The 26214-nt window shown below is 38.4% G+C and overlaps 1 long non-coding RNA gene across 1 annotated transcript in view; it reads right to left on the bottom strand.

Annotated features, from left to right (window-relative positions):
• Positions 1-23090: 23090 nt before the first annotated feature.
• The window catches only part of LOC146767900 (uncharacterized), a 60271-nt gene continuing 57147 nt past the window's right edge, over positions 23091-26214 (bottom strand). Inside the window, exons 3-4 of the long non-coding RNA XR_014953753.1 lie at positions 25199-25294; positions 23091-24435 (exon numbers count right to left, since the gene is read on the bottom strand). This is a non-coding gene — a long non-coding RNA (uncharacterized LOC146767900). The remainder of the gene's footprint in view (positions 24436-25198; positions 25295-26214) is intronic.

The raw sequence follows: 26214 nt of genomic DNA, 5'->3' as shown, positions 1-26214 counted from the left end.
AAGCTTTTGAAAGTCCAGCTATGAGTGGATTTCAGGTGCTGAATCAGACAACTATATGTGAAGATGGGAATGAATATGGGAATGGCTAAAAAGTTTTACTTGGGTGTCAGAACAGGCAGCATCCCCTGAAGAGAGGAGATGAGAGTTTAGGGCAGCTAGATTGCTTCCAGCCTGTCACTGACTCCATTAGTGTGAATGCCAATAACTCTCTGCTGAGCACAGTGCAGAAAAGCCATGTAAATACACAGCTCATCTTGCAGTTCTACTCTTGGACCCAGGCTGGAGATTTATCTGCAATGCTGATTCCTTTTTCTTTTTATGATGAAGGGAGGAGAGAATTGCCACCCACTCTGAATCCTAAAACAGTTAACCTCAAAGTCGTGACACAGAAATCAACATCAGGGTTTATTTTCCAATTGAGAAAGAGAATTATAGACTACCAGAGAAAGGGCTGTGACTGTGATAAGATTAGATCAAAATAGTATCCACAGTTTGTCCTTACTTTCATTAAAAAAGGGTCAGTTAATAATACTCAGCTGAAAAAAGACATTAACTGCTGGTAATTGCATGGTTCTGCTTGGCCACAAGTCTAGAAGAGCTGTCAAAGGCAGCTGGTTTCATGGAATTGGTGGTTCCTCACCCTTGTGAGCACATTGACAGTACATGGATCTCAATACCCCCGTCATGTGTCTTTTCTGTGAGGTGAACACAAAGGGTTGTTGGAACACACACTTAGGATAGCTTTGGGGGTTATTTTGCTTGGACAGGATAAAAGCACAAGAAGAAGGCTTCTCAAGGATCACTGCTTTTTGCTCAGGTGGCATGTTTATTTATGTGCTGTCCTGCATTTTCAAGTTGTCCTGTTAGAGTCTGGCCAGCTACAATTCAATGATACGTTTGTAGGTTTTTTTTGTTGTTGTTTTGGTTTTTTTTTTGCGTATTACATATTATTCCTGTTTGGAATATGTGGGTACCATCAGCATTTATCCATAAAATTTTGATTAAATGATGTGTTTTTAAACTAAAGGCCATGTGTTGTAATGATAGTGCCTCTCAGATAAGACACATAGAGAATTTCAAAGGGAAGTCACATATCAAAGCTTTAAGTGCATTTCTCTCATTCTGTGCAAGTTCTGTTGAGTCTGGTTTTGAAGGGCATTTTTATGAAAGTATTAACTTCCTTTGTCTAAATCAGGCAAAGTACTCCACAGTTATGACTGTTCTTCTGAACTATTCATTTCCTACCTGTTTTCTGTGCTTTTAGAGTTTTTCATGTCTGCTGTCTGGGTGGAATGACTGTCTTGTAGTGCAAGATTTTCCACAGTTTTGAAAGCCCATATAATCTTCTGACCTTAAAAGTCTTAAGCAAACATATATTTTCAGCATTAAAATGAATAACTAAAGCTAGCATCCTACAAATTAGCTGTACAATTCACATCACAAAGCTGCTGTTTTGTTCTGTGTTTGTAGTCTTTTCACACGTGTCTGCCAACATATATGAACCCATTTAATAGATGAGATTTCAGTAAAATAGCCTCAGATAAAGCAAGAAGAGTATAGGTAATTCATCCTTAATGTAATAACAACAAGATTCTATATTTATTTTTATGACATTGGAAAACAGAAGAAAAAATGGTGTTGCATCTTAAAGTCCCTTGTATCTTTATGATCACTCCTAGTTCCTATACTCTTGTGCCTGCAAGCAGGAGGATACACAGCAAAAGTCTCACTGATGGCTACCAGACCAACCCATGGCTACACAAGGGTGCCTGACACATTTATGTTTTAGTAGAAAAACACCCCAAACAACCATTTGTATGGAAACTTGTTATAACATTTTACACATCATAAGTTTGTCCAAAGTCTGTAGCTTCTTCAGCTCTTATTTCATGTCACCACCTTGACAGAATGTGAGGGAAAAATTATACTGAAGTTTCAAAAGATCAGAACTCAGTTTTGGGAACCCCTGTATCACCAGTCTAAGAAACCACTCTAGGAAAAATCAGCTCCTATGGGAATTTTTTGTATCAAAATAATAGAAACATAGTCCTAGAAATCTCATTTAGCCATCAACCAACCCTAGTATAAACTAAATCCTATGTACATCTTTTCATAACATAAAAAAATCACAATGTGTCTTATATTTGTTTCTTCACATGCCAGAAGTCCTTTCCAACCTGAATTACCCTATGATCCCATGAACTTGATGCTTAACTCACACATGGGTACAGCAAGTATCCACAAAGCAGACTGTCCCTCTTCCTGAACAATGGGACGTGCAAAAATCATACCTAGTTCAGTGCTATATTGACAGAAAAAGCAGTGGGAATAAAGTTTCTTTTGAAAAGCTGCCCCAGCACAGAGCAGGTCCCTTCTGCCATGACACTGGCAAAGACACTCCCTGCATGGGAAGGTGCTTGTCCTTGACCCAGGGTGACAGCTTCTATGCAATCCACAGGGAGCCTGGATGTTTAAAAGCAAGGTATTACAATATTCACTGCTGTAGTCTCCAAATAATTTTTTAAAATATACTTTTTCTTCAGTTTGTTTGCTTAAAATGACGGCTGAGATCCTGAAGATAAACTGTGGCCTCTTTTATGTCTTTCAAGAAGCGGATCTCTTAGGTACAGGAAAACACTTTCCTATTGGAAGTGAAAGGGAAATTCTAAATGTTATTTCGAAATCTGGCCATTGGATCCCTAAAGCAAAGGATAAAATAGAAGAATGGCAGAAGTACGAATTCTATATTTAACTACAGCTCTTCAAACTGTGCAACTCTCGTTTCCTTGCCCTGTTCTGGAATTTTAAAGATTAATAAACACTAAAAACACCCAGTAAAATAATCAAGCCATGGGATAGAAGCCTGATGGACAAAGGTAGCCAGATCTAGTTCCCACCCTTGTCAAAAACAATAGGAAATCCATTTCAGACATGAAAATAAACTTCTGCAGAGTAAGTCTGATCCAAGGCCAGAATGAAATATGGTCTCTTCACAAAGGTTGGTGTTTGCCAAGTACCTTTTCAAGCAAGGTCTTCTAAGCAGCTAAAAAAGGAACTAAAAGTGCTGAAATACAGAATAATCCATCTAGGATAGGAAAATATTTTTCTTCATGCTAATATCTGAAAATGGAGTAGAGTTGCATTACCTTTGCTTGTTTGATGGCCACTTTCTTTTTTTTAGCCTGTATTCTTGTGCCAAACCAAAGTTTTAGTTTGACAATATGAAAGACCTGTGACAATACTGACCTAGGGCACTGCCTTCCACGGAGTGACAACCATGTTTCAGAGGTTTCAGTGCTTTCATAAACAAAGGAAAATGTGAGGAAAGGAGGAGCTGCTCAAACCTTACATTTCTTTTGTACCGCACAGTATATCCTTAAAGAGCCTCTGTCATTTCTGCAGATCCTCTATTACACCTGTGTTTGGGCTTGCCAGGGGCTGAAGGTAACTATTCTAATGATCCCGGACATAAAAGGATAATTTTTTCATTTTCATCAGTAAAACAATGGTTGTAATACAAAAGCCTGAAGAAAATAATCAGGATATCAAAGCTATGTTGATTCCTCAGTGAGACACAGTCTCACAATCCAATATGTAGTCACAGTCTAAACAGGTATTTCTTACTCAGTAGACCCAGACAGACTTCTTTGACCACCATACTATTTACTTTACAATACTTTGATTAGTGCACTACTCACACATGATTCTTGGCATTTTCCTTCATAATATTGCAGTTTCTTCTATAGAGAAATAGGAAAGATGTTGCCAGAGGGAAAGGGCTAATTTTTTTTTTTAAATGGTCTTCTTGGAAAATTAATGTAATTTTTAACACTTACAAAAAAAAAAAAAAAATCTGATTATGATCTACCACGGTGGAAAAGTTATAGGTTCATCAGATTATTGAAAAAAAAAAAAAAAACAACAAAACACTGAAAGGCTGTCTATTTTACTAGGCAATTAAAATAACTTTTTAAAAATATGCCAAAATTAAGAGTGATTCCCCAGAGATTTAGTACAGTCTGGAAATGCATCCAAAATAGGGAGTGCTTTGTCCACACTCTGCAGGTTGGTACAGATAATTACTTTCTGAAATCAGATTTCACTGTGCAGTGAAAGCACAGAGTTCCTTTGGAAAGACCCTGAAAACTGAATTACATGTCATGCATGACCAATGTTAATTTTCTTACTCAGTGAAGCAAAATTCAATCTATTTTATGCCCAAAGACTATCATATTTCTGAGGCACACTTATCTTGTCATCAGTTCCTATTCCATCAATACTGGCATGTGTGCTGGCTTCAATAGTCCATGAGGTAATAGAGTATAAGGAAAATTAATTATTAAAAATATCTGTACATTAGGAAGTTATAGCCTGACTAAATTTCACTAAATTACAGAAAATGGTGTGGAGAAAGAACAGCAATTCTCTCCCACAGTGGACTTTACCATTTCCATATCTGACTACAGTCTCGTTAAAATGTCTTGTGAAACTGAATAATCAGAAGAAGAGCCACCAAAGCACAAGAAGCCAAGTAGGGGAGTAGGAAAGAGGCCTGCAGGCAGCCTGGCCTGCTTGGCTTCAGCCAGAAGCATTTCCAGATGCCTGATGTCTTTTCCATTCTGACTGGTCAACAGATACCAGTGGAGCTGGTGTTGCAATGGAGTATTTCTCTGCCTAGCTCTAATCATGACAGAAATTAGTGTTTCTGGACTAAGAAAAATATTAATTAGCTTTAAATGCAGGATGCTGGTCTGAGCTGTCACCTTGGCTACACTTTCAAAGACATGGCTTTATTCAGAAAAACACTATACATACACCAATGTCCTGTTTCCATCAACACTTAAACACATATTTTAAACTGAGTACATTCTTGACTTTTTACTGAGTATCAGTAAGATGTGACAGCAATCTTCATCTTAGGTTTCCCAGAAAGCTCCATCACACCTTTAGAAAGCTGGTAAGGAAATATTCTGAGTAGAAACTGCCTATCATCTATTCTGTCAGCCTGTGGGACAGACAAAACAAATGTTGAGAGAAGACTACCAAGTTCCTCATTTGATCCAAGGTTAGAAGTTGAGCTGGGTTGATTGGAAAAATCCAATCTCTTTGAATTGTTCTGAAGACCTGCATTAGTAGCAATGAATGAAATGAAAAATGAAATACTTCTTTTGTTCAATGGAAAAATAAATGCGTCATACAATATTGCTGCAGTGAGTTACTACAGAACAACAGAAAACTGAGAGTTATCACCAGGATTTTCTAGACTGGAGCACCAATTAGTGGAGCTGATCTCAAGTTTTACCAAAAGAAAGTTGCTGTTACCTAAATTAGGGATCCTCACTTGGGCCATCAAAGGCAACTCAGGGAAAATTTATTTGGCATTCAACTTCACTGTGCACTGCTTTCAATCTCTCCAGACTTTTTTGATTGTTTGTTTTCACTAAAGTTTACATTGAATTTAATCTTGCACAATGTATTTCAAGTTTCTGGAGGTAGGGCTGAGATGCACAGCATTTTATTGTCCATACTAGTGCAAGCAGACATAGGGTGTGTTTTAAGGATGTAATAGTTGTGAATATTTCATCTTGCACTGGAAATGGCATTTATTTTTTCACATGCACTTGGAAACTTGAATAAAACTCGAGAAGGGTCTTTCTGTTCTGTAGTGGTCACAATTAGAGGGTAGTACTCTTACAAAATGAACAATATTGTCTCTACCCACAATGACTCAGAAGTGGAATGACAGATGGTTGCAGACTGTCCAATCTCACAATTTGTAAGAAGGCTGCACTATATTTTCATTTAAGTATATGCTTTCCAAACTCTGGGGACATCAGCTATCTGCTACAGCCTGGCCTGCTTCATTAATGTGAGTGGGGAAAAGAAAATTTCACCCTTTTGCCAATGAATTACAAAAAGAAAATGTAATTCTGTTGTGCGCCACCTCAAAGTATTTTTTTAAATCCCACCCATGGAGTGGTTGTATGAACTGGTGGCAGTCAGTTAACCTGCAGAGTTAAGGTCCTCCTTAAGCCATGTTCAGAATATCTGAACATGGATTCAGCATGGAGAAAGGAAAATCCAGAGGCTGGGAGGATTGTAATGTTTGTGTCTTTTGAATAATTTTATTATGGACAATTTGTTCACAACTGCAGCATTTCAAGGCCAGGTCATCTGGTTTGCTTCATTCATCTTGCATTATACAAAGTGAATGTATGCCAGGCAGAGGGATTCACTGCTGTGGAACAAGCCTGGGCAGTGTCTGGCCACTTCAGGAGCTGTGGGAAGAGCTCTGTCATCTGTCCCTCACACCTGTGTCACCTCCTGCTTTCTTGGACATTCATACCCTGCAGTAAAGGAAAACAGCACAGATTAAGATTTCCTCTGTGTTTTCTATTTAGACAGATTCAATAGAAGAGGAGGGTAATTTTATAGGGAGTAAATAGGAGCTTTGACTTCTCACAGCCAAAGAAACCCCCATTTTACAAGTCACAGTTGCACGGAGCACTTGTTTGGCAAGTCAGTTCCTCAGCATTAAGCCTCTCTCACTTCTGCAGGAAAAGGATGAAAAGAGCTGCTCTTCCATGAGATAAATGTGCTGCCCAGCCATGCCACCTTATATATCTGGTTCTTTCCTCTGCTTTTATTCATACAGGGTTATTCTTCTCCTAGACATCCAGATAGTACAATAATAATTTTCCTAATCCATCTCTTAGACTACTGTCACTTTTTTCTTGGAATTAAACTATTTTTTTTTCACTCTCTCATGTCAGAGGAAAACTTCAGGCTCCTCAATACTTAGTTCCTATATCTCTTCCTATTTCATCTATACTGATAGTTGACTTCCATCTCTTACAGTCACTCTTACTCCCTGTATTTCAGATTTCAGATACAGTCTCAAAAACAAAGTGATTTTACAGGTCATCTTTGAATCCCTACTGAAATCTCTCTTTTGATATAATGCCTGGGGAAAACGACAAAATTCAAGCTACTGTAGGGTCAAGATAGTCAAAGCAATTGAGCATACCTGCAACCAGTCTTATCCAGGTCTGTCATCTTCTCTTAAAGAGAACCTAAATTTCTGGAATTATCACCCCTTTTTGACCTTGCCTGACAATATTATCCCCATTGTTTTGATAGTCTAGGGCTGCGGCTCCTATGCACAATGCAGACATCACTTCAAAAAGGTATTTTTAGTAAAAGTATTAGGGGGTTTATAGCTCACTTTTCCATTACAGTTTGCCCAGGCATTCAGGAAGTTCCTTTTGTCTATCACATGTTTAAATTTCCAGAGCAGTATTGCTCGTGAGTCAGGATAATAATAAACAAATGTCATAAATTAATTAATATATTTTTAAAATGGGGCTGTAGTTTCCTCAAATTTTTCTAGCTCAAATATTTACAGGTGCATACAGAGACTGACTTTCCCTAATTAAAGCTCATAACAAAAACTTCTTGCAGTAAAGAGTACAATTTGACTAAATATGTGAGGAATTAAAACATCATCCTATCAATGTCTTTAAAAATAGTATCAGCCACTGATGTAGTCAATGCACTTTGAAGTTATTCTAGTAGAACTCTGATATCTTTAGAAAATGATTGGTTTTATTCAAATCATACTTCACAAATCTTTTCTACAAGAGATATTAGCACACCAGACACACTGCAAAATGACATCCAAGAAGACAGCCTGTGTGGGTGAAGTGGTGCCTTGCTTTTTCCTCTGCTGAGTGAAACAATATGGATATAGACCTCACAGAAAGAAAAATGTCATGTTCATTGAAAATTTGCTAAAGCTGTGCTGTCTGGTCCTAACATTCCTTTCCTAATACTGAGCTTTTCCCACCTCTTAGAAAAAGAATAAAATAAACAATCCATTCCCTGCCAGATTAGAAAACAAGCACCCTGGACTGCCAGCCTGGCTAAAAGGACATTCCTTGTCAATTCTCACACAATCCCATCTGAACAGGATGTTAAAAAGAAAGTGGTTCTGTATGGAGGCTACCTTTGAGCTGATGACAATTAATTTCTGATGTCATGTATATTCGGTGTGGGAGATTTAAAGTGAAAGTAAAAGAGTAGAGTCACAAAATCAACAAGGCTGGAAAATTGCCATCTTCATACCACTGTGGTGAGGGCATCTGTAGAAAACAGAACCAAGTTCCCACTTTTTCTCATCCAGCTCAATGCAACAAACAAGGAGTAGCAAGCAATGACCAGAGTTATTCACAGAAGTCGAATTCTTGCCTCTGGAGCTTCATTTTACCTTCTACCTAATTCTTAACTGTTTGGAGGGAGAAGATGAAAAGTAAATGATACTTCAGTATGCAAGTGATAGAACTATGACATAATTTTTGGACAGTCACATCATATCCATTTCCTGTCCTATCTCTTAGTGTCAGAGTCTCTTTGATCACTGACTTTTAAGGGCAGAGCCTTGTCTCTCACCATGTATTAGAACACAGCTTGGCAAAGCAGTCTTCACTTGGATCAAGGCCTCTAAGTACTACCATCATATAAATAGCCATTCTCAGAGGAAAAAAAAATCAAACACAAAACTGTGAGGAGATAAAAGAACACATGTGTTTCTGGTGACTCATTTTGCACAGTTCTGAACATGTAGTTTTATTTTGCTCTCAAAGGCCAAGTCGCACATGGTGCTCTCCACAGACGAGCAAGGATGCCAACACAGAGGTATAACCTACAACAGAACTCAGGGCAAGTGTTTAGGACAGGGCTGCTTTTTCTCTCTTTTCCCTTCACCAAGTACTGCATCATTAAACAAGCATTTCTTCCTGCAAGTTATAAATAGGCACTAGTGCCTTATCATCTTCTTGCTCACTGGGAAAGAATGTGGATCAGCTAAAGAATGAGACACCCAGGAAAGCTGTTCAACAGCAACAACAATTTTTTGTTTAAAAACACTCTCTCCCAGAGTCAGAGGCATACATTCTTTGGGAATGAGTTTCTTGACCTGGGAAATTACATGATGCTTTATATACAAAAATATTAAGAGAGGATTATGTCACTGGTAAAAATGTGCTGAAATGAGGCCTTTCCCTTTTGCAAGCCTTTAAAGGAGCTTTCCAAGCTTACCAAAACTGTGCAGTCATGCTGCTGACAGGCAGCCAAGTTCACATAAGAACTATTACAAGGGCACCTTCAAAGCCAGCACACTGATGGCCCTCTCATAGAAACTGCGAGGTGTGTCAGACTTCCCATTACCAACATGGAATCTCAAAGCCCAGAAAGAATTATCATCCTTCATTCTTGTATTGCAAGGTGTGCAAGATGAATATCAAAATGGCCATAAACCAGGACTCCAGAAAACATGGAGATGATTAGAGAAAGAGATGTCATCAAGAAAAAGCACTGGACAAAGATCAACAAGACATAGGCCGAGATCCACATGGGTATTTAGGTTCCTATCATTCATCTGTTTCATGGTGAGCATTGGTGCCTAAAAAAGAGTTACAGTCTTAAATTCTTTTGTAGATTTTTGCCCTCTGTTTTATTCCCAGGCTTATTCAGCTGACAAAACAATTTACCTCCCAGTGGACAGTTCACATTTCCTAACTTGCAAAACATGTGCATAGCACATATGTATCAAAAGTGCATTTTCACAGACTCAGTGTCATGATGAGAAGGATGACAGAATATCCCCAGGCAAAAAAAAAACATTTTGGTCCAATAATGGAACACTTGTTTTGCTCATGCTGCAGGAAGTATTAATGTTTCATCAGATTCTTTCAATGAAGCAAGGTACCAGATTTTTCCGTTCAACTGCAGCTGTAAGTGATAGGTGAGACAAGGAACTTTACTTAAGAGGAGGATACATTTCTTTGAATATTATCTCTTTGGAGACACATTTCATCCCTCTATGCAGTAAGCACCTAACTCAAATTAATTCTGCTTTATTCAGAGTTCTTGGGCAGAAACTTTATCATCCAAGATCTTTGGACAGAAAAAAAAAAAAAAGAAAAAGAAAAAAATATAGAAAAAAAATAGAAAAAAAAAACTACCTAAACCATTGGCTATTAAAAAATGTGGCCAGGATTTGACCTTAAAAGGAGTAAAGAATGACAAATAATAATAAAAAAAAATATAATCCTCTTCAGCTTTGCAGCTTGTTTCTGCAAATTAATTTATTGATTATTTTAAGTTTTAAGAATGTCTTACCTAAAACATTCACAGAGCCAAAAGACAGTACTATTTTTAGAGTGCTATTTCTTGGCTTGTTTTGGCAGGGTAAAACAAATGCATCTGAAAGACTTGCATCCTCCAAGATTATAAACTTTGAGGACACACAGGTCAGGCCCTGTCTTCAGGCAAGTTTGGCAGATATCTACTCACAAGACAAAGCTTTCCAGAAGGAAACTTACTACAATAACATATTTGCTATGAATAGAGTAAGTATCCAGGACAAAGTAATACTCAGCATTGCTCAGGGTTCTGTAAAACAGGCCATTAGTATAGTATTTTCTAGATTACTCCATCCTTTTCAGTGCTTCCTGAGTCAGTTGCTAGAGCAATCCGTCCCCTTAGACATTAAAACAAATAATGCTGGATATCTATTTTCTTTCACTAGTACCACAGAACTCTTTCTGGATCTCATCGAGAACTGTAAAAAACTGCTCTGGTTTCAAGTTCAGTGCAATTGCAGAGGAAGGGATTATTAAGTGAAAATTATCTCTCAATCATAGATAACTGTCCCACATACAAACGAGATAGATGGCAACAAGAAATGTTCTTCACCATATGTGCTGAAAATGCTTCTAGCAGATCTTCTGCTTCTAGTAGGAGCCATGGGATTCTGCAGCAGCCTCATCATGAAGATAAGAAGCAACCATTGGGACATAATTCCCACCTTCATTTGTAATCAGAAATCACCTAGTCACTCCAGAAGCCTCACAGCCTTCTAAAGGGCCTTTGCTTCCATACACTGCTTTGTGGTAGTAGGTAAAACTCTGAGACCACTTAAGAGTTCAGAGAGTAACAAGGGATGAAGTGGCTTAGTCAGTGTGGCAGCTAACAGACCTTTGTTTATAAGAAGCAGAATTCTAATCCTGATTTTACTGTGAACTGTGCTAGAACAACAAAACTTTTGTTTTGATTTTTGTTTTAATACTAGAAGAGACATTTTCTAAAATAAACATAGCTGCAGACAGGAATCTGGACAAGGTATGGTAGAATTACACAAGCAGACTGACTTACATCAAACTTTCAGAACTTCTCCCAAAATGTGTACACACCCATTATACTTGAAAGCGCTGGACATTGATCTCCATTTCAATTTAAACCACAGCCAGGGTCTAATTTCCCTTTCTTCACATTTTACATTTTCAAAGCCAACTCAGCAAGTTCTCATCTACCCTTGCACCTGGAGAGTAAAAAGCCAAAAAGGCAAGAGAACCAGCCAAAGGGAAACAGGAGTGTTCCTTGGCCGCCCTATTGGATCTTGCTCCAACAGGAGAAAAAAGGTTAGCCTACCCCTAGAAGGTGTTGCCACTCCAATTCCTACCATCCTAAACAATTCCATATGTTTAGGATGCGAAGCAGAGAATTAATACCTCTCTGACAGTACAACATGCTGACATAGACATATTATCTGTCCTTTGTTAGTAAGGATCTGACAGAATACTCTTTAATGTATTGGGATGTCTTCACATGCATCTCTTCTTGGCCACGTAGTAGAGGGTCCTCTGACCAAATGTACCCTTTTGAGTTCTTAAGCTTGTCATGAATCTCATAAAATAAATTTTTGAAACATTATTAGAAAAAAGACTCATGTTGTTTCTTGGTTTTGTTGTTTATTCAATTTCAGAATTTGAATTTTTTAACATACAAATAGGAAATAGCTAGAGATGGGTGCAGCCTTTTGTGTGTCTGTTCCACAGCTCCAAAACAGATATAAACCAGATGTAGTTTGAAAGCTGAGCAATTACAGAAGTACAGGAGTAAATTCAAACCAGCATATCAGCTGGTTGCATTAATTATCTTTGGGTCAGCCTAGTATTGATGTAGTCAAAGGTTCCTTTAGTTTTGTATATGTTCCCCTCTTCAGAGTACTCAGACAAGATAAAGAGTCTTAATCTGAATTTACCTGTAGTTTCCAAAGACTTTTATGCATCTCCACTTTATCAAAGCAGAATATGCTAAAGAGTGTGCATGAAATGAAAGTTTGTCTATTGTACTTGCCAGCATCGAAGGCAAAAACTGGTCAACTTTTACTTAATTTAATAAATTACCAATTAACAGAAATTTTTGATCACTGATCCAGGTATCAGAAAAGAAAAAGAGATAATATAAATAATTAAACACTCAAGTAAACATCTTTTCCTCTCCTTCCTCAGGCTCAATTTAAGTCAAACACCTATTCTTCATAATTCTTAGTCTCAATTTCCCTTATTCTTGCTGCAGGATGTACTCAGTCCACTCCAATTCCTGCAGTGAAGCTGCGGATGGTCCTTGAGGTTGGATTGTGCTCATAACAGCTGCTCCCTGTTGTTCTGTGCTCATTGGCTTCTTTCTTCTCCATGGTGCTTCTCACTGGTTTTCTTCAACTGTGTTGATGCTTCTCACAGGCTTTCCAGGATCATCTCCTCCAATCTCAAGAACTGCCCATTCTGAAATGAAAGAAATCACGAAGGCCTGAATGGATGAACAAGAATATCCTGATCAGCCTCAAATATGAGGTCAAGGCAGGGAGAGGTGACACAGAGGGAACACAGAGACATTGCTGCATTGTTCAGGGATGGGATTTGTAAAGCCAAAGCCCACCTGGAGTTCCTTCTTGTGAGAGACATGAAGGCAACAAAAAAACACTATAGAAAATGTGGATCTACTGCTGAATAGGACTGCAACCCTTTGCCAAAAGACACAGAAAAGTACATGGTGTTCAGGTCTTCTTCAGTTTGGTCTTTACTGGTAAAAGCAGCCTTCAGGAATCCCAGACTCCTGACATTGCCACTCAGGGAAAGTCTACTGCAAAGACTTACCCTCAGAGGCTGAGGATCAAATCAGGGAACTTCTAAACAACTGGACAAGTATCCATGGCACCTAACGGGATACATCCACGAATGCTGAGGGAGCTATGCAGAGTCACTGCCAGGGCACTTGCCCTTTATAGATCCTGGTGATTAGGGCAAGTTTCTCATGATTAGCAGAAAGGACAATTAAATTTCATCATCTCTCTATGTCACATATTCCTCCAGGGGCATTGTCTTTGGTCTGGGTCTGGAAGAGCTTTCTTTATTGATCTCATTTTAAAAAAGGACACACATATATATATATAAAGAAGAAGCTGATGGGCTGGAGTCCCAGTGATTAGACTCCAATCAGGACCTGCCTGAGCTTCAATACAGTTGTGGTCTGTTGGAAGACTAAGAGTGTTTTCTGCTCTCTGTTGCATAATTGAACTGTGTGAACAATAGGATTGCACTTTCTACAAAGAATTAGAGTACGAATTGCCTTTTTTTCCTCCAGAATAAGTCTGGTTTAAAAAGTTTGTAAATTGCACAAGGTAGGTGACAGCATCTGTCACTCTTTAATCCCTTTTGTAATCCTTATGAAGTTTCCACCTGAATTACAGATGGAGGAAAAGGAATAAGGATTTACTTGGAAATTTGTGTAAACTTGTCAGTAAAAACATTTTAATTGTTTTATGAAAAGAATATATGGAATTAAAATAGTTAAGAACTGAGGAAAATCACATTTGTTTCACATAAAATGAAATGAGCAAGTGGGGTAGGAAGATATTTCTTAACACTATAAGAATGCTATTATGACTGACTACCCACATTTAGAAGTGGTAAACACTGTAGAGTGAAAAGAATTGCATATAACTGCAAGCGATGTTATGACATTGAGCAATGCACAATGTTGGCTGCATATCTGGAAAACAGCCCTCTTCATCAGAAAATCTGCTGTAGAGAAGCAGATCTAACTCCACCTTAGTTTTCTGCAAGTGTTCCAGTGTCAGGCTAAGGAGAGTTTTGGGTGATGTACCATACCCAGGATACACTACTGGCAGAAGGATATTCTTGTTCCTGAGGACTAGTAATGTCCCCTGTTCAATGTCTGTACAATTGGTCCCTGTCTCCTGATACTACATACATCTTCCCATACAATTCCATTCAGCAAGCTGTGTCTTAAAACCAGTTTGGTTCCTTGCTCCAGACTCATCATAGTCTGCTAAAACTTTGCAGTACTGCCAGTTCTTTCAGTTTCTAACCCAGAATGTGATTCATAGTCATATTAAAAAAAAAAAAATCATGCAACATAGTCTTTAAGCTCAGAGTGCTCCTTCCCCTGCTTTCCTTTACTCACCAATGTACTTGGGGAGTGCAACCCATGCTTTCTTTCACTGTCCCTCTCATTCTCTACCTTGCAAGATGGAACTCTCATCCACTGGCCATTTAAATCATCCTCTCTGCATGTTTTGTTTAAATTCACTTTGCTGAAGGAAATGCATTAGAAAATTTATTTAACCAGAGGTTAAATTCCCAGTGATGCTCTGAACTCATCTCCATACTATGCTGAAAATATCATATCTGATAAAACTTAGGATAACATGTGACTTGTTCAGGACTGGTCCTGTCTGTGTTTCACAGTCATCCCCTCTGACTAGCTAATACCTTAATCTGCTGCAGCATACACTCTATTGTGACTTCCAACAAATGTACTCCCAATTTCCAATGGAAAATTTTACTATATACTTCTAGGTGTGTAACTCCTGCACTTTGATGATTTAAGTTCAGGACAGAGATCTAAATCACTTAATAAACAGAACCCTGTTGCTATAATATTTCTCTCCTCCTTGAGAGTAGTTAGCTCTTTCCTTTTTACAGAGAAAAAGAATGACCTAAACAGAAATACAAAGCATTGCATGTTTGTATGACCTCACCCTAGTCTTGTCTCTTTGGAAAGCACCCTACACTCAACATGCATTCCAAGTATACACTGCTTTGTAAATGTTTTTTTATTCCCTCTTCCCAGAACTTATTTTAAGCCACTAGTTCATAAACAAGGGTCGCAACCTTACTTTTATGCACAAGCTTGCCAGCATAATTGAAAGTGGGGTCATGACCCCAGAAGTGGGTCTTGACAGACATGTTCTGAGATTCAAAACCCCTTCTGACCTCTTTTAACACCATTGTAGTCTCTAGTAGTGTGAAGCACATCATGAATGCAATGGCACAAGATGAACCTCCACTTACCATTACTCGAGCAGTTGTGATGAACTCTGAAGCTCTCAGCCTGAGCAGCAGTCACATTGCTGGGCCCAAGACATAACTCCTAAGTGTTTTCCCTATGTGCAATTAAAAATACAATCTTCTTTGTTTCCATACAGGGTGTTTTTAAGCAAGTACAATGAAAATAATATAGGAAAGTTCTTAGTAATACACATGCACTTCATAAGTCTATTCTAGGCCTGTCTACTTAAGCTGTGAAATTATTCTGACATGCTGATAAAGTTTTTCCAGGCTTCCATTGGGATCATATACATCATTCCTCTCAGATAAATTTCACTCAGTTATTCCTGTGAGCTAAAATAGTTTGGTTTAATTACAGAACTGTTCATGCCCAGATAATGCTCTGGAAGGAATTCAAGAGCTAACATAACCATTTTCAATAGAAAAAGGGCAGAAGATAAATAGATGCATAGTCCTGCTGCCACAAACATTAAGTAGGTCTAGGACTGGCACAAAATTAAGAAATACCTTATAAGAGTGACTGTGACCAATGATGAAATGTGTGCCAGAGCACTCTGATCCCACAGTTGTCTGGATAGTCACTTGTGTGTACCCTTCTCACTTGTGTACCCAAGTCTCCTTCCCAAGAGCATGAAATTGGCTTTCTCTCACTTCAGAACATGGTTGGGAGGCAAGGAACATGTATCCAGATCTTGGAGTTGAGAAGCTCCCTGGAGTAAACAACTTTAGACAGTGAGGCTATGTCTGTGTTAGTAAATTACACAGTGCCCAGAACAGTCCTGTGCACTGGAATGCAATTGTCTCTACAGTTCCCGTTAGACTGCTCCCAGGTATGTTTGAGGTCTTTGCCAGCCAGCACACCCAAATAATTCTTAGATAAAATCTGTGGTCTGAACATTCCCAGGATCATTCTCAGTGGGGACTTTGCATGAAAATCCTCTATTTTGGCATCTGAAAGAGCTTATTACAATGAAGATAGACTCTTCAACCCTGGAAACTTGTATAAATTATATATGTAGAGTGTTTAATGTTCCATTAGCTTCAGTAAAGTTATTAATGATCTGTTATTGTGGTTAAGTTGCTGAGGTCCTTACTGTAGGAGGACAGTGAAGCAGCTTTCTGAAATACTCTGAGCAAGAAGCAAGACTGTGAACCACTTTCAGCAGACCTGAAGGAGGCAGAAGAATTCACTTTGTTCTTTTTCTTGTGTATATGCTCATCATCAATCCTGCCTACTCCAAACCACAGAGACAGAGATGGCAGTGATGCTTGGGGAAGGATATGCCGGCCAAAGGCATAAACTCTTGCTGGTGGTGGATCCTCTGTGACAAATGGCACCCACAGTACAGCTTAGTCCTTTCTCTGTTCTGACTGGCAAAGGCAGTAACCATCATGTCCACTGGTCTCAGCCAGAAGTTTAGCAGACTAACGCTTCAATGATCTATACCCTAATAAGAAAGTTTCCATCACTGTGACTAAAGTCTCCGCTTTAAGTGTCAATACTTCCTTTCATTCTATAATTTATTTATTTTTTTTCCTGTAGAACAGTTTATGTCCAATAGATACTTTCTTCTGTCATGATGATACTGCCTGGTTTTCCTTTTTCTACTTATGAACCACTGAGAGCCTTTCCTTCTTTTGATACTATATTCTTCTCTTTTAGTCTAGGCTTATGTTTTATCTCCGTGGTTCTTCTGCATTTCAATTAGTTTTGCCACAGTTCCCAATTATTGTCCCAAATTTGCCAAAAGGAACCAACATGCCTCCAGAGAATAATACTTACATCTCTACTTACATCTTTTGATACTTAACATCTTTAAATTATTGTGCAAATGTCTACATTCAGGACTTAACAAAAATAAATCACCCTCTGCTCTGACACTGATATTTTGAGGTCTGTGGCTCTGAGCCCAGGTGTTTTGTTGTATCCAAACCCCAGAAGACAGCAGTCAGGATTGTGCATCAGCAACCAGGCTGTTGCCATTGCTGTATTTAAACTGCTCTAGACACTGGACACTTTTGTCAGTATTTTTTCCACTGTGCTTCAGCACGTATGTTCAGCTATTGAACAGCTCTTGAACAATGGGAGTCATTTGTACTTGTCTCTGAATTTATTAAAATCCAGGTAACGGCATAGTGTGTGCTGCCCCAGGCTTTTTCAGTCAAAATGACTGAAAAAAAACCTTCTCAGATGACACAAGTTTTCACTACAATTTTTATCCCCTTAAAATAAAATGAAAAAAAAAAGTAAAACTGCTAAAGAATATTCATGACCACTTAAATATACAGGTCTGGTGGCTATAGGTGCTCTTGTAATCATATGGAGAACTCAAACAGTGGGTCACAAAGACAGCACACACCTGTGAGAAGGCCTGAATGACTATGCAGTGGAATATAGAGATTGGGTCATATGAGAACTAGAACTCCAGGATCCTCCCCAGTGCATTTTACAAGCCAGACCAGACTCCTAGGGAGATCTGCCACCTCTGCGTGCCTCCCCAACCTGCTCCCAGCTTCTGGTCACACCTGCCTCCCAGAGGCAGCATGAAACCCCAGCTCTGCTAGCTTTGCATGTGATCCACTGCCCAGCCCAGATCTTTGGGATCCAAAGCTTTGTACAAAGGTCCCAAATACTGGAGTCGCTGTGGTGGCAACAGTCCAAAAAGTCTGCTTTGTAAGAAGGGAAAAGTTTAGGAAAGTTCTTTCTCCCTAGCCAGCCTGGAGACCCCATGAACTCTCCCCAGTGCCCACAGAGCTGCTTGCACCACTAGCAAGTAGCAGCCAAACCAATTAGTCCCTACTCTTTAAAAGGACACAGGCACTTGAGCCATGCCAGACATGAGACACTGGGCCCTGTAAGAACTGGCATATAGACAGGTCCAAAATGGCTTGCTTCCTTTTAATTACTTACAGTTATAAATGTGAGAGTATAAACACTGCAAGGCTAAACACTATCTTCTCCCATGACTTATTAAAGTTGAATGGCATGCAGCCTTGTTCTTTTGCCATGCTGTTTCACAGAGCTTCGTCTCAGACCAGTTGGCGAAAATTCACTTTAAGATGAAAAGCTTTTGGAAAGAGAACAGCACATTCTGAGCACATAACAAATACGCTGAGGCAAGAAAGGTTTCTCTTATTTTTAAAGATAAGCTCATTAGGGATTTGGCTTGTGTTTTGTAAGTGATGTTGCAATGGCAACAAACTGGCTCCTTAATCATCCTAGGTGGAATAAACTCACCTTCTCACATCTACATGCTTCTGTCCCTGCTCAGATACTCTGCTCTTCTTACCTTCCAACCCACTGAAAAAACTGCAGGGTGTGCATTCTCCCTTACTCTGCCCAGGAGAGTTGTGTTTGACTGAGTGGCTGATGATTGTGAGCCACTTCTACTCTCTCTCACTGAGTGTAAGGTGGTCTTCTGCTGAAGCAAAGCAAATAAAGCAAGTTCTAGAAGCTGTTTGCAGCTGTGTGCTATATACCTGCATCTGTGCTTTTCATAATCTCTGATTCCATTGCTTTCTAGTACTGAAGCATTCTGGTTCACAAAAAGCAAAACCATTAAGGAAAATTCTGACCATATTATCTTATCTGTCTACTGGATTTCAGGAGACTAACTGGTTTTGTTCTTTTCTCCAAGGCCAACCCACCTGCATCACAAATAACAGCTTTAATGTTTTCCTATTCAGGTTAATCACTCTCCCTTCCCCAAACCACTTCTTAAAATCCAAAGTCTGAATCTTCTTTGGACTTGTCAAGTTTGGTATCAAACCCTAGGGAAGAACAAGTTCATGACAGCTTCAAAGGGTATTTAAAGCCAAATCAAAACATCTTTAGAGAAATAGGTACAAATGGCCATTGTGTGGCACATGTTGTTACTCCTTGTTTTGCTGCTTCGCCTCAGGTTTTAAGAGTGTGTTTGTTCCAGCATTTCTGGATCCCAACATGAACACTGGAGGCTTTTCTCCAGCAGTAGTATTTTCTCTGAATTATTTCATCTTGTTCTGCTCTTTCCATGCAGAATGACAACTGTAACACTGTTACGGTCTGCATTATATTTGTACCTACTTAATTGCTACTTCTATATTTTCCACTGAACCGTGGACAGAGGGGATGGGTGGTCTCCCCCCTTTTAACTAGCAAATATAAAAGAAATGATGGAGTAATTTGACTACTTTGTCTCTCTCCCTGAGACTATCTTTCATGTTACAAAAACTCAAGTTGTTTCGGTCATTAAACTCACAAAGCATTTGAGAAGCCAATTGCTTTTCTTGACCTTGGTGTCTGAGATGTAGCTTTTCAAAACTTTTTTGGCTGCGTCAAAGAAGAGTTTTTACAATTTTTACAAGGCTGTGAAAAATAATGACAAAAATATAGAGTATTATTAGGGGAAAATACTGACTGTGTTGTCAAAAGGAATATTAACTTTGGACCCAAAAGGGACATTGACTGTGACATAATAAGAAAAACATTCTTAAACATTGTGTTCCAAGCAGGAAAAATTAAGAAGTCTTGGCTTGAATTGATGGTAAATGCTGCCTTGCTGAAGTAATTTGGTTTTGTCCATGCTACTGTTAATTATGTGTATATATACATGCCTATATAAATGTTCCATGAGAAAAGAAAATCTTTTTTATAGTGACAAAGTGGTAGCATTATGTTTCATTCCAGATTAAAATATTTTACATTATCCAGATCAAAGTAAAAATTTCAATAAAAACTGACAAATTATTTCCTTCAGTTGGGCAGAAGAGAATGAGAAGAAAAACAAAAAAGGGAAGAAGAAAGCCATAGAGACAATTAAAAGTAGAAGAGTAGCAGGAGGCAATCAAAACAGAGCACAGATTTTATCAGATGGGCACACAGAGAAGTTGGCTGGCATGACAGTGCATTAGGGGCTGGAGAAGAAAAATGATTCTGTGAACACTTTTCTTTGCTTAGATGCAGTGACTAGCCTCATACCTAAGATGAGAAAAGAGACTGTGTACAAGTGCCACACTATTTTATGAGCACTTGACATATGACATTAATCATTTTTCCTCACTCGTAGCGTCTTGCCAAGTATTGTTCTCTGTTCTGGGAGTGCATTCAATGAGCACTGCACCTACCTAATAGAGACTGAAAGCTGGCCTAGAGTTTCACTTTGAAGGTATTTTGCAGGAGCTTTCCTGTCATAATGCATTCATTTATATAGGATTCAAAATCTTTAGCACTTTAAGAGCTACATGGGGACACAGGTATGTGAGGTTCAATCCATGCAGTTCAAGTGCCCTGCTTCCAACAGGCTCCATTTACCATCAATCTGGGAAAAGATGGAAACCACCCAGACAACTGCATAAAGCTCTCATGGTGGGAAATGCCTTCCTGGTTCCTGTGGAGATCAGCATGTGCCCTGAAGCATGAGATTTGATTACCTTACTCCAGATCATAAAACTCATAATGCTATTAGAAAGCCTTAGGCATTTTCTTGAAATACAGCTACCATGTCCAGCTTGATGACCCCTACAGAACAGGCCATGTGCCTGGTATTTCCTTCTACTAATCATCAATCATTAATATCATCACATGAGCCCTGTACATAACCATATGCACCTTTTCAAGAAGCAACAGGCTACCTGTTTATTGAAAATAAAAGATCAGTCTCAAATTCAGGGCAAATAGGACAACTTGCTTACAAGAAAGGTCTATTCCTCTACTTCCTATGAGCAGCTGTACACACACACACCACTTGCACACATCTGTCACCTGTGAAAAGTAGGTCCAGCCTAATGATTAGCATTTTGCCCAGAATATCCTCGGCATTGTGCTACACCTGCTCTTGGGCCCAAAGGTTTGGGTAAAAAAAAAACCCTCTGAAGTAACCATGGTTTGGAGAACATCAGGTCTGAGCTATTCTGGGAGGAAAGGAAAAATAAAGAAAGGCAAAGTGAGCTAGTTTACTGTAGGCTAAGCCTGTGATCCTCTGTAGTAAAACTGACAGGAAAAAAATGTTGTCATTTTCTTGATCTGCCACATAACTACAGATGACTGCAAGTAGTCTAGGGGAAAATTTAGTTTGCTATTTTTTTGTCTCTAGCCCTGCATCCTGCATATCATTCATCTGTAAAGAGTTCTTACATTCCTTTAGACAAGAAAAAATGCTCTTCTTTAGACCTGTTGGTACCCAAAGGTTTGCTGGAAGTAAGAGCCCTGCATCTCACCTGAACAGATATACCTAGTAGCATCACTAGCAAAATCCTTGCTGCCTTAAAGGAAACCAGGAATTCATTCCATGCCTTTACAAATGCTTCAGGTTCTGCAATTTCTTTACAATAATACTTGTGAAAGCTTAGCTCTAGGGTTACCCTCTAGGCACTATTGTACACTATCTTAACAGGTTTTACAGGCAGTACAGTCAGATGCATTATACCAAACCATGCTGGGGTAACTCACAGAGTGGCCCTGCAAGCAGACTCCTTTCTAACAATACAGTGGTGTGCAGAATGCTGTGGTCTTCACCTCCTACAGGGATCAGGAGACATACATACAAAGACATAGCTATATCTAAAGTCATCAAAAGATATGAAAATGAGAACAAAAATAATTACTTCCATATTGAATACCTGTGTAGGTGGCACAAAAGAGCTGAGAGTAGAAAAGCAATAATCTCTATCACATAGCAGTAATTTCCTTCATCTCTATTTAGACATATAGCTGAGTAGGGATTGAAACATTACAATTGCCAGGAAGAATATGCCATATGTATAAAGTTATGCTGGAAGGTGTTGATATATAAACATGTTTGAAATAATAAAAGTGCAGCCAAATATATATTGCTCTACATAAATATCTCACCTTTTCAGAAAAAGCATAAATAATTGAGATTAAAATGACCAGTATTGCATGGGTAATACACTGGTATGAGAATGAGAGGGGCAAAACTCCATCTCACAAAATGACTGGAATTAGAATGAGGCAGACAGCTGTTCTTCTAAGGGTTTTGTTGACTAAACTCTTTATGTTATCAAATCTTAATTTGATTTGAATTCTGTGTTAAAATAAAGGCAAAACCTCAAAATTAAGTTAAACTAGAATAGCAAGTTTTTATTTTAAGATGACATCACATGTTTTTACAGGGTTTCTACCTGAAAGCACTTTTCACTCATGACTTAGAAAATGGAGAAGGTTGACTGAGGTTCAAAATTGAGATCTGGATTTTTTTAATCTCCTTTTTTCTTCAAATTTTAAGAAAATTTGTAGCAAGCCTTGTTTTGACACAACCAATTTAAATGGCTGCAGTTGTCTGTGAGTCCTTGAATGAATCTGCACTAGAACATTTTCCCTGACATGACGCCAGACAAATTTTAATCTGTCTCCTGTCTTTGGAAAGGCCACTCTGAACCTTTCAGGCCTCAATCAGTTGTCAGTAGTCTCAGAGTAGAATATTGTCTTTCAGAAAACATGTGTCTGTTCACATGTTATTGTTCTCTGTAGGAACCAAAGAGGTGCACTTTTTCTTTCTAACTTATTTTTTTTCTGACACATTATTTATGCAGTTTCTATATTAAACTGGGGCAATCTGTGAGAAAGTATTATCTGCTAAGAGGAGATCTGGAAAAAGCCAAATTAGAAACATTTCTTATGACTGTGTAATAATCGGTTTTTCATTGAATTAGAGAAGCAAGTACAGGATAAGCAGGGAAATTATAGTACTTTAAAATAAGCATCTTATGAGGATTCTGTGACTTGAATTCCTTGCTATACATATAGAGTGAACCAACTGATTGTTGAAGGCATGTATGTTGAGGATTAGCCTTAAAGGATGCATATTTCCTAAGCCTCAGAAAATCTGTTTTTAATGTTCAACTGGCACAAAACAAACCAAGAATAACGAACCCTTAAAATCTATATTGAAAATTTATTGAAGACTTTTGTTTCAAACTATCACTGAAGTATTTCTTAGCTTATGGCATCAACATTTTATTTCAGAAATACAGAAATAATCACAGGCTCTCATTTTTATTGCTTTTCAATAAAGAAGGCATGATTTGGGTAATTAGGTATGCCATTTTAGATTAATCCCTTCTCTTTCTTAGAAGATGAAAAAGGATTCCTTCCCACTTTTGCATACATTAAAACTTTTAACTGTTGTCTACTGTTCATTCCAGCATTCTAATGACTTCTTTAAGTTATTAACATTAAGGCTTGAGAAGAAAATAATTGATTAAAATAACTCTCATAAGCTTTCTTACTGCAGAAGCTCAGTAAAAACTTTGCAGGTGGCATTGGTGGGTGTGAAGTAGACATCACTCTGAAGCTGTCACCACTGCAAAAGGGTTCATTGCTGCACGGCACTAACTGAGAATTACTTTTTTAAGGCAAGCAGATGAAGATTAACTTGTCCTCTTGAAATATTATTTCTCTTTCCAGAGGATGTTGCGGAGCTTGTGTCAAGCTATGGGAAATTTTGAGCAGGTTCTGTTATGCTGCTCACACTCTGTTGGTGCTGGCCTCTGTAGCCCTTACCTTCAGCTCTAGATCACAGACAACAGGTGCCACAGCAGCAATGCACTTACATTACATAACTGCCAGCTGATCCTTGTGCTGATTCGCTCAGAAAGACCCCTGATGTCAGTGCTTGTTATTTGTAAAAGCCCACTGCCTTAACTCTGACTACAGGTAATCATTTTCTTTCCTACTTCAGTGGGCCCAGGACTGAGGCTTTTATTTATCAGTTTTTTGATAGATTTGGATAGGTACTTGGCAAGAAGAAAGCAAAATTATTATTTAAATAAAATATACTACTTCTCATTCTCATGTATTTTAAATTATATCTCATACCAAAAAATTCTAAATCACACAAAACAAACAAAACCAATCAGGAAACTATCCCTGGGGAATTCTTGGGGCAATAAATATACTTCCAGAGGCATTTCACATGGTGTTAACAGTTACTTCATTGGTCTGTGCTAACTAGTGTGTTGATTCCTTTTTTGTTTTGGGTTTTGTTTTTTTTTACAATTCTGCAGCTCTCTTCTTCCTGAGAAACAACAAAGCCTTGGATTACTCAACAGGAAACAATATTTTTTTCAGAAGAATTTATTTCAACCATTGTTTTACACTTACTCTTCTGGAAAACTCAACAGAGGAGCAGTTTCTCACAAAATGGTTGCAAGGGTTTGTTCATCTGTTCCTGATGAAGAAATCCTCTTCTGCAGTTCCACAGCATTTATTTTTGAGCTTCTTCATTATGAGAATAAACAAATAGGTAAAAAACAAGTCCTCTTGTTTTATATATATCTGAAATATCCCTTTCAGAAGCCTGGTTTAAAAAGCAATGTGTCCCCCATGACAGCAAATATTCAGAAAGTTCACAATCAGAATTTACATAAACTCATGCTACAGAAATTCTATGCTTCATGTTTGACAGATGTGAAATTGAAGCACAGAGTTTGAGGAAAACTAAATCTGTTGTGGCTCAGTGACTTGTCAAAGATAACACAGGAAATATGTGACAGAGATTTTAATTTAGGTTTCCTAAATTTGTGGCTATCATTCTGACCATCCTCCTACCTTTTTCCTCTCCTCAGTAATATCACCACATTGATCTTTACCGAGCATCCAACACATATTTTGAGAGGAAGTGGGAGGTAGCTGCTAAGACTAAAAAGAAAGTCTATGTTTTAGAAAGAAAACAAGCCCTGTACTTGCCAGCTGGCGTCCACAGTTAGAAAATGAGCTTTGCTTTCTGTTCTGGGTGCAATTATAAATGCTCTTCCTTGTGGACATGTGCAAAATATGCATAGAGGAAAACTGCTACAAGTTGGGCAATAAAGTAACCAAGCAGCCAACACCACTGACACTTAAATACCTGAGAACTGCTTTCTCTGGGAAAATGTCTGCAGAAGTTTGAGAACATTTCCACTGCTGTCAATTCTCTCCTTTTTCTCTGTGAAAAAAAAAAAAAAAAAAAAAAAAAAAAAAAAAAAAAAAAAAAGAGGCTTACCTTTGTTTACCTTTGCTCCTGGTCTTGTGATTTAATTGAGAGAGAAACTATCTCGCTTAAGTGGCATCGTGGCTGGTCTTCAGAACATAGAGCTTTCTGCATAAAACATCTATATTAACTTAATAACAGAGAATTGCTGTGGAGAAACATCCTGAGATTGGAAATTGTGCTTATGAAGTAGCCTCACATTCCTGTGCATCTCTGGCATGCCATATCCCTACAAAGTCTGCTGCCTCCAGCAAAACAAGCCTTTTTTTTATAGAAAAGGCTTCTAGCCATCACTGCAATTGAGGGTCTGTTTTGGAGTGACCTTAAGCATGGGCCACATCCATCCACAAGACACAGGAGAGGATGTCCTCTTTATTATCTCCTCCAGAGAGAGGCAAAGCATGTGAGAAGTTAAAACTGGACAGTTACCATTGACAAATATACAGTAAAGGGGCAAGTCTGTTGTAAAACCACATTTCTTCTTAGCAGTGGAATTAAACAGTGAGATAAGTCTGAGAAAAGTAACTCTCTGAAACTTTTTAGGAAGTGATTGTTGAGTTTTTTGTTGTCACACAGAGATGACTTTGCCAGAACCATGAGAATTCAAGAGAACTCAGTGTCCCCATTTGGGCTGAAAATGGCCATGACAAACAACTGGAGAGTGCTGATAGCATATTTTCCTGCATTAATTCTTCACAATATCCTTGCACTGTTCATTTTAAAAGAAGAAAAACATTTCCTGCTTGGATACATTACAGCAGAGGGCAAATGTTCTGGAATGACCCAAGACAAAGGCAGGGGTTTTGTTTTGTTTTCTTTTGTTTTAATGAGACTCGGAGAATGATAATTGTTCGGGATACCAACAAACAGCCCAGTTGGGCTTTTGCTCTAGTTCTCAGAAGGAAGAAAAACAACTCCCCTAGGCTGCAGACAGTTTTTCCTTATATTTGTCTTACATATCATCCAGGAAGGTGTGCTAAGCTGGTATTGCTTGTGTTAGACTGTATGTTAAAAGGCTTTCAAGCATT

This window comes from Lonchura striata, chromosome 3 (genome assembly GCF_050655825.1).
Source record: "Lonchura striata isolate lonStrDom1 chromosome 3, ASM5065582v1, whole genome shotgun sequence".
In the NCBI taxonomy this organism is placed as follows: domain Eukaryota; kingdom Metazoa; phylum Chordata; class Aves; order Passeriformes; family Estrildidae; genus Lonchura; species Lonchura striata.
Note: the sequence above shows the minus strand (reverse complement) of the source record. Positions and strands in the feature narration are given on the sequence as shown.